Source organism: Megalobrama amblycephala, linkage group LG10 (genome assembly GCF_018812025.1).
Source record: "Megalobrama amblycephala isolate DHTTF-2021 linkage group LG10, ASM1881202v1, whole genome shotgun sequence".
Taxonomy (NCBI): domain Eukaryota; kingdom Metazoa; phylum Chordata; class Actinopteri; order Cypriniformes; family Xenocyprididae; genus Megalobrama; species Megalobrama amblycephala.
The window spans coordinates 38,027,983-38,037,873 of NC_063053.1; positions in this window are offsets into that span (position 1 = coordinate 38,027,983).

The following is a 9,891-nucleotide window of genomic DNA, read 5'->3' on the forward strand; positions in this document are numbered from 1 at the left end:
AAACGAGACCGGACGGTAACTGAGTGTGTGTGAGTGTCTTTTATGTGGTCACTGATTGGCGTGCTGATTGCGTGCAGGTGCGTGTGATCAGTATTCGGGTGAGGGAGTGCACTGTGATTGGACAGTGGTGGAGCCTGGCATGTCTGTGACAGTACAGACCCCCCCCCCACACACACGGCCCGCTCCTGAGGGCCGAGGACCCCGACGTTGTGGTGGTCATCCTCTTCCATGTGGGGCAGGTCTGTTGGGATGAGTAGCGTGGAAGGTGTCCAGCAGGTTGGGATCAAGTATGTTGTATGTTGTGGGTCCCCCATGAGCGCTCCTCAGGACCATAGCCCTCCGAGTCCACCAGATGTTCCAGCTGACCACCATGGCGCCGGGAGTCCAGGATCTCGCGAACCTCGTAGGAGTTTCAGGAGTGATACATGAAATGTTGGATGAATACGGTACTGAGGGGGTAACTTAAGTTGATACGTGACTGGGTTGATCTGCTTGACGATGGTGAATGGGCCAATGAACCTGAGACTCAGCTTCCGGCAAGGCAGACGCAGTCTGAAGTCTCTGGTTGACAGCCAGACCTTCTGTCCTGGTTGGTATGCTGGAGCATTGGAATGGTGAAGGTCGGCTGTCATTCTGCGTCTGCGCAGGGCCCGTTGCAGCTGATGATGTGCAGAGTCCCAGACCCTCGCACTCTACGTCCGACGGTTCCCCTGACCAGGGGAACAAAGGGGGTTGGTAACCGAGTACGCACTGGAATGGAGTCCAGTGGAAGGTTGTCGCAGGGAGTTCTGCGCATACTCGACCCAGCTCAGGAACTGGTTCCAAGAGTCCTGGTGGCCGTGACAGAAGGTACGGAGGAAGCGATCTTCCTCTCCGTCTGCCCGTTCAACTGGTATCCAGATGATAGGCTGACGGTCACACCTAGGAGAGAGAAGAATTTTTCGGAGGCATTAGAGGGGGGTATGGTCTCCTCTGACCAGGTGATGGGGCTGAAAATGAGCTTCTCTGGAAGGATAGTTTCAGGTTTTTCTGGATTTTCCTCAGGGGTATATAGACGAGATAAGGCGTCGACCTTGATATTCCTAGAACCTGGACGATAGGAGATAGTGAAGTTAAAGCAGGTGAAGAATAACGCCCAGCGTGCTTGTCTTAGATTCAGTCTCTTCACTACTCTTAGATACTCCACGTTCTTATGGTCTGTGAGTACCAGGAAGAGATGTTTAGCACCCTCCAGCCAATGCCTCCACTCTTCCAGGGCCAACTTGATGGTGAGAAGTTCCGTTTTGCCGATGTCATAGTTGACCTCCGCCAGGTTGAGCTTGCGGGAGAAGAAGGGATTCCTGGGATTCCCCTGCTGCTGTGAAAGGACTGCTCCTACACCGGTGGTCGAGGCATTGACCTCTACGATGAAGGGTTTGTCAGGGTCTGAATGGAGGAGTAGAGGAGCGGTGGTGAATGCTTCTTTCAAGATGTTAAATGCGTTGGTGGCAGCAGGTGTCCAGGACAGAGACTTGGGCTTATTACGGAGGAGGCTTGTAAGTGGGCTGGAGATGGTGCTGTAATCTTGTATGAAACGTCAATAGAAGTTGGTGAAACCCAGGAATCGTTGGAGTTCTTTGACTGTGGAGGGAGTTGGCCAGTTCCAGATGGCTTCCACCTTCCTCTCGTCCATTCGGATGCCACTGCTGTCGATGTTGTATCCAAGGAACTGCACTGAGGGTTGATGGACGGAGCATTTCTCTGCTTTCAGGAAGAGCTGGAATTCCCTCAGGCGTTTCAGGACCTCTGCAACGTGGTGGTGATGTTCGGCCATACTCCGGGAGTATAACAGAATGTCATCAATATACACCAAGATGTATATTTCTCCAACTTGTGGAGAAACTCCCAGAGCACCTCATGTATGAAGTCCTTCAATAAGGACGGGGCATTGACCAGGCCATACAGCATGATGAGATATTCATAGTGTCCAGTAGGGGTCATGAAGGCGGTCTTCCACTCACATATCCGGATGAGGTTATAGGCGCTGCAGAGGTCCAACTTCATGAAGACAGTGGCACCACGGAGATTTTCTAGCGCTGCTGGGACAAGAGGAAGGGGATATCTGAACTTGACGGTGATGTTGTTCAATGACCAGTAATCTATACATAGCCGCAAGCCTCTGTCCTTTTTTGCCACAAAGAAGAAGCTTAAAGCAGCAGGGGAAGTAGATGGACGAATGTAACCTTGTGCCAGAGCCTCCTTGATGTACTCTTCCATGGCCTTCTCCTCCAGGATTGACAGGGGATAGATCTTTCCCCTGGGCACTGACTCACCTGGAAGCAGATCGATGGTGCAGTCCCATGGCCGGTGTGGAGGCAGCTTGGATGCTCTCTTCGGGAAGAAGACGTCACTGAAGGGGGCGTAACAAGGTGGTATATACACTGAACGTTTCTCTACAGGACTCTCAATGGATGTGGTGCAGACCAAGAGATGTTCAGTGCATGGAGAAGATGGTACAGGAATTGCAGAAAAACAGCTCAGGAAACAGGTATCGCCCCACTTCAGGATCTGACCGGTTTTCCACTAGATGACTGGGTTGTGCTGCTCCAACTATGGGTGCCCTAGGATCATGTCAGTGGTGGATTCCTTCAGAACCAGCAGATGTAGTTTTTCCACATGAAGGATGCCAACTTGAAGTTGAATGGGGCAGATGCTCCGACGTACTTGTCTTCTACTGAGTTTATCAGTTTATCAGTTATTGAGTGAATCTGGTAGGTGGATGGCATAGCCGAGGTCTTGAGCTTGAGCTGACGACAGAGGGTGCCAGAGATGAAGTTGCCTGCTGACCCAGAATCGAGGAGTGCAGTGACTGGAATGGAAACATCAGCAGCAGTAAGGTTTACAACAGTGGTGAGTGGTTTCATCTTATTAATAGAGGGAAGGATGGAACGAGGAGGACGAATTGGGCATGTGGAGATCACATGCCCCAGAGAACCACAGTAAATGCACAGATTCTGGGTCAGCCACCTCTGCCGTTCAGTGGGCGTCAGTCTTGTGCTGTCCAGTTGCATGGGTTTGTGGGCTGGTTCTGGAGGGCTGATGGACTCTGGTCGGCAGAGGGAGGTGGTAAACTGTGGCTGGCCCTGGTGCTCTTTGAGACATGACTGCATACGAGTGGTGAAACGGATGGAGAGTTGGATGAAGCATTCCAGGCCGATGGTATCCTCGCATGCAGCGAGATGCACCCGCACTCGAAGGTCCAATCCTTGCCGGTAGGTGGTTAGTAGAGCTTGTTCATTCCATCCGCTTGTGGCAGCTAGAGTTCTGAATTTAAGAGCATATTCATTCACAGTCATTGTGCCTTGTTTTAAATGATACAATTTCTCACCAATAAATGAATCCCAGGCTGGTTTTCCAAAAACTTCTCTGAAGTGGGATACGAAGCTGGAATAAGACTGGATGACAGCGTTATTTTGAGACCAAATAGATTCGGCCCATTGTAAAGCTTTGCCGCTTAACTTTTGAATTATGAAAGCTACCTTTGACTGTTCAGTGGGAAATAAGTGCGGTTACATCTCAATGCGAACATTGCAGGAGAAATCTTTTGCAATACTCCTCCGAACCAGAGTAGGGTGCCGGTTTGGCCATGGGACTGGCGTACACCGGAGGTGAAGGAGTGATGGCGGTGGTGATGGAGGTGATCACTGGTTGTGATGATGGTGGATTGGTGGTGAGTGCTCAGCACAAAGCGTTAACGAGCTCTTGAAACAGATCCGGGTGACTCATGCTGGTGTTCATCCGGTCATCTGTTACAACACAGACAAGTCAGAGACTGGAGAATACAGTTAATGGTAGTTTATTAACACACAGCAGAGTAAACAGAAGTGCAGGTGAGTTGAATGATGATCTTTACATGAATGGTGAGTGAATGGTGAATGATACTGTCCTTTGTGTTTGTAGAGTTGAAGATCCTGGGCAATGGTTGAGCGATGGAACACTAAAGACGTTAGACGACTCACACACACACATGGAACACAGGAGAAGACTTGAAGACGCTGGAGACAGGTAAGTCGAGCGACTGGAGCATGGAGGTAAGTCCTTAATGCAAATGAGACCGGATGGTGACCGACAGAACAACGAATAGGAATCTCACTAGAGAGGCCAATCTGCTTTGAGTGTAACTAACATGAGCCAATGCACATTTTGCATGCAATCATATGCAGCAGCTGCTCACCTCACAGTGCGGGTATTTAATGAGCGGCAAGTGCATTGCATCTTCAGCTTTTCTTCAGCTGTTCCTGTCTCTCTGCAAGCAAGTGTCTAAAAAGATGAGTCAGCTCTTCAGGACGAACTCTCTCTTTAGAGCGGGCATACAGCACAGAAGCGGGGTCGAAGACCTCTCTTCTCTTTTGCTATGAGCAAAAAACTGTTCTTCAGCTTAAAAAAGTCTGTTTTTATGGCCGGTAAAGGTGTGCTTTGAGCGCTAAAAGGCCATTCTGACAGCTGGTAAGAGTGAGCGCCTTCAAAGAGAGGAAAGCACATGACAGGCTGCACACAATCCCTGTCTGTGTTGCTGCGGCTGTTCCCCTGCGTGCTTCTGCACTTTTAAGAGCAAATCCCTGAAAGAGCTTATACAAGTAGAGCTTCTGTCTTTTTAAAGATGACATTCTACTTGTGTGTTTCTGGATGTGGTCGTTACCTGGCACTGAGGGATGGTCACAATCGCTGCATCACGTGTCTGAGCTTAAAGCATGCTGAGGCAGCGTTCGTGGATGAGTCATGTACCCACTGTGGGAAGATGACCATCTCAGAGTTGCGATCGAGGGGCGGAGTCCCAGTGCTGCTGCTTCATTCCAATCCTCCTCAGAGGGTTGCTGCGGGTAGCGGCACTGGTGATCTGAGGATTACAGTGAGCACACTTCCTTCGGGGAACCAACCCCCTAGGAACCCTCACTCCTCCTGCACTCCGCAGCCAGTAGAGCTGCTGGGGAAGCACGGTGGGCCATCTCAAAGGTGTGCACCATCCATATCCTTCAGAGCTCCCGACAATGACTGGATGCCGATAACTGCATTGGATGGTGAGGCAGATTTTTCTGGAGATGACGAGTCGGCGCAGTTGCCTCCTTCGGGAACATTAACTGTGCCCGATTCAGATCTGGAGATGATGGCTATGCTTTCCCGGGCCGCCAACAGGGTCGGGCTCGTGTGGAATCCTCCACTGTGTCCAGAGCCCTCGAGGTTGGACAATTGGTATCTCAGGGTGGCGTGTACTGGTTTTCAGCCACCCACCCCAGTTCCTTTCTTCCCGGAAGGGCATGAAGAACTCACCGGTACATGGATGGCCCCTTTTACTGCCCAAAACCGTTCTGGTGGGTCCTCCTCCCTCACACCCTTGATGGCAGTGCGACAAAGGGTTTTACGCGCATCCCCCCTGTGGTAACAGGCTGATGCAATGAAACTGTGCCCTAAATCTACCTGGCGGGGGGAGCCATCTCTCCCTTCCGGGGCCTGTAAGCACTCGTCGGATCTTACTGGCAGGGCTTACTAGGCCTACGGGGAAGCCGCTTCTGCCTTACACGCTATGGTGTTGTTGCAGGTCCATCAGGCCAAGGCACCATCAGCCACATCCTGCCGCGGTGGTCAGCTGCTGAATCCACCTATCCGCCACCGGCAGCACCTCACTCTGCTCGTCGCAGAGGGCGCCGCCCTGTAGCTTCCCCCGCTCCAGTGCCACAGCAGCAGGCTCTATCCAAGTGGTGCCGTGGAACCGGTCGCAAGCGGGGTGCCCAGCCTGTCCAGGCCCCCGCCAAGAAGGGTAGTAAAGCCAAGAGCAAGTGGCCTTTGGACTGGCGACCTGGAGATGGATGGGACTGCTCTTCAGGTGATGGTGACCACACAACTCCTTCCCCCGGAGGAGGGCCAGGTGGTAAATCCTGTGTTTCGTTTTGTTTCTGTTCAAGGGCGTGCTTGGATGGAGGCTGCTGCTGTGGCACGGGTGCAGGGGCAGCCACAGGGGGGGCGCCCTCAGTACCAAAATTTTCAAAAGCTGCGTCCCTGCATTCCACCTCGCTGCCCCACTGCGGGTACGCCTACAGTCCTTTTGATCCCGCGTATACAGTCTCTGCAAGCCTGGTTAGCACTCCCCAGTCCATCTCGCTGGCTCAGTCGGACCATCAGTCTCGGCTATGCGATTCAGTTTGCCCCCCCCCCCACACACACACACACACAAAAATAATCTATTGTTTCATTGAAGGAAAAGAATTGAAAGTGGGGGAGAAATCACAATATGAAATAAATGTTTTTCTCAAAAACACGTTGGCCACAATTATTGGCACCCCTAGAATTTTTTATGAGTAAAATATCTCTGAAGTATATTCCCATTCATATTTACATTTTTTTAGCAAACCAGGGTGTTCATGTACATGAAAGTGTCCAGCCATGACTTCATGTTCCACAGGAGTATAAACATGGCTAAAGCATTGAAAATCCCCATTTCCACTACCAGGGCAATAATTAAGAAGTTCCAATCAACTAAAGATGTTACAAATCTGCCTGGAAGAGGACGTGTGTCTAAATCGTCCTAATGCGCGATGAGGAGGAAAGTTTGAGTGGCCAAAGACTCTCCAAGGATCACAGCTGGAGAATTGCAGAGGTTAATTGAGTCTTGAGTCTCAGAAAGCCAAAAAAAAAAAAAAAAAAAAAATCAAAGAGCACCTATATCCCCACAAGTTGCTCAGGAGGATTTCAAGAAAAATCCTCTGCTCTCATCCAGAGACAATCTCCAGCATATTCAGTTGTCAGAAAAGACTGAAACTTCAAATGGGACCGGCTTCTATGGTCAGATGAAACAAACAAAAAAAAAACTTTTTGGCAGAAAACCCACCAGATGGATTTGGTGCACACAGGGATAAAAAGTACCCCATGCCCACAGTTAAATATATTGCTAGATCTTTAATGTTGTGGGCCTATTTTTCTGCTGGAGGTCCTGGACATTTTGTTCAGATTCATGGTATCATGGATTCTATCAAATACCAACAGATTAAAAACCTGACTGCTTCTGCTAGAAATCCAATAATGGGCCATGGTTGGATCTTCCATCAGGACAATGATACAAAACAAACATCAAAACCAACACAAAAATGTGTCACTAAGCACAAAATGAAGCTTCTGCCATGGTCAGAAGCATCCCAGTTCCCTGACCTGAACCCTAAAGAAAATGAATGGAGTGAACTGAAGAAAAGAAGCACCAATATGGAGCTGGGAATCTGAAGGATCTGGAGAGATTCTGCATGAAGGAATGGTCTCTGATTTCTTGTCAGGTGTTCTCCAAACTCATCAGGCATTATAGGTGAAGACCCCCCCCCCCACACCCACACACACACTTTCAATTCTTTTCCTTCAATGAAAGGTTAGATTTTTGCTTATTTTATGAATTAAAGATCAAACGGACAAACAATGCATTATTGTTTTTATAGTCATATTTGATCATATTTACCAAAGGTGCCAGTAATTCTGACCACCACTGTATTTGCTCTTATCAGCCAATCTTGGTTGTATCTCTCTATTAGTGTTACTGGATCTTAGCAGTGTGTATTTGATACTATCGACCACAACGTTCTTTTAAATACACTTGAAAACTATGTTGGCATTAGTGGAATATCATTGGCATGGTTCAAACTTATTTGACTGTTACCAATTTGTAGCAGTAAATGAAGAGGTGTCATACTGATCACAAGTTCAGTGTGGAGTACCGCAAGGTTAAGTACTAGGACCGTTGTTTTTCACCATGTACATGCTACCCTTGGGAGATATCTGGCGGAAGCACTGGCTAGTTTTCACTATTATGCAGAAATTGCATTCTGGTGAACTGATTCAGTCATGGAAACTGGTCTGTGCTCGCTTCCATGGAAGATGGCAGTTCTACTGATGTCAGTACTGAACTGGGTACCGTCCTCTTGCACCCTCACCTCATACTCCTCATAGGTGTCTTAAGTTGATTAACATACCTCTTAAAGTGTGCTCGGAGATCATGAGGTAATTTATCTAGGAGGTGGGAGACATGAGACCCACAAGTCAGTGCTGTACATCCAGGACTTTCTAACTGGTCCAGCATTCCAACCAGGAATTTTTCAACCTTTGGTGTGAAAAGCCTGAATGCTCTGGTGTCACCACTTCTTATGCTAGGTCCATCCATCAGGACAGCAATGTGTTGAAGTGCAAGTTGAAAGGGTTGCCCATAGAGTTCTGTTAGAGCCTGCATGGAATAACTGTAGGAGTCAGCAATGAGCAATGCTTCCTAAAGCTTCAAGTGGTCCATCAATATCTGGAACTTAAAGCGCTCTCTAGTGTCGGCGGGCAGGAGATTGTCAAGAGCTACCTTTAACCTGGCTAACTCACATGGATCCTCTGTTGTGAAATTAGGAATGGTAGGGGTTGGACCATGATAAGTGTTCTCTTGACTGAGTGGCGATGAAGAACGATAAGGCATGAAGTGGCTACCATCACCTTGAGTGATGGTAGCGTTCATCAGCACAGTCTGCCCTCTGGGGTGTTGTTGCATGCTCTGCCGATGACGAAGTTGATCTGGATTGCTTGGAACTCACTCTCATCCTCTGAAGCTTGGAATTTTTAAATTAATCATAACTAACATTTCTTTTTCCTTGTAGGAATAACATTTATATGCTTTTGAAACCTAAATATCCTCAAACCTTGCATGGGCCTAAGTCAGTGTGTGTCTAAATCATGTCCAAATATAAGAAAAGGGGAAATTAAACTTAGGGACAGCTAGACAACCATCTAAATATAATAGCCCTATGATATTGAGTAAACAATGAACTAATAAACACATGATTTGGGCAGATCTTGCTACGTAGTAACATGAGGGTTTGACATATGAAGAACCAATCATATTGTAAAATGCTTTCATGCTCCTGTCCTATATAAACTGTTGTATTCTTCTTGCTGGTGGGCCATGATTAAAGCATATTCTAATGCATAGTCTGGAGTCTGTTTGGCACTAGAGATCTTACTTCTATGCTCAAGTGATAGTGTTTAGTGGAGGAGCACTAAAGAGCTTATTACCAGGTGATACTGCCCAAAACAGGCCGAGACGTCGGCCGACTTGAACAGGTATTGAATTACGCTTAGTAGAGTATAAATTTATAGATTCATAGGTGTAAGGTGCGTAGGGAAAATCTACCACAGTGATCTCATCTATTCTATCACGTTGATGTTCTGCATGCAAATTATCCTCACTGTGTTTCATTGACTTTTCACTTATTTAATGTGGATCTTTTTGATTTCTTGTTGATGTTACTCAGTCCTCCATATTGTGCACCAAGTGTCTGGGTGAAAGAAATAGTTGAGATGGAGACACTGACCTTGGATTGTGAGCTGCCGAGTGTTCTCTGAGGTCACGTCTGAGTTGATGGTTCTCCTCTTCCAGATCTTTCAGGTGCATCTGCAGTGCTTCAGGAGAGAGGTGTGTATTTCCCTCATAGGCAGGGAAGTGACCAATGCCAGCATCCAGGGTGTTGTGAGACTGTAATGGACCTCCTATAGCCCCTATTAGCTGTTCTCCTTTGTTGGAGTGGTCTGAGGGTGTTTGTGCTGATCGTTGCTGTGGTACATAATCCACCTCATAATCTTCAAGGTACTTTGGCATCTGCATTCAGCTATGGGAGCGAACTATAGCATCACTAATCTTCTCACTATGTATGGACATTATATTAATTCAGAAGTTGCCCACTCTGGCTCGAAGGACCATGTAAAGCTCTTCATCTCTTAGGTGCTAATTAATACCTGGTTGCAACCACCAAAGATTTTCTGATCGGAACAATTAAAGTAAACAATTACAGTATGTAACATGCCCCACACATCGTAATAAAACTCTTGATCTGTGCTACGGCTCCA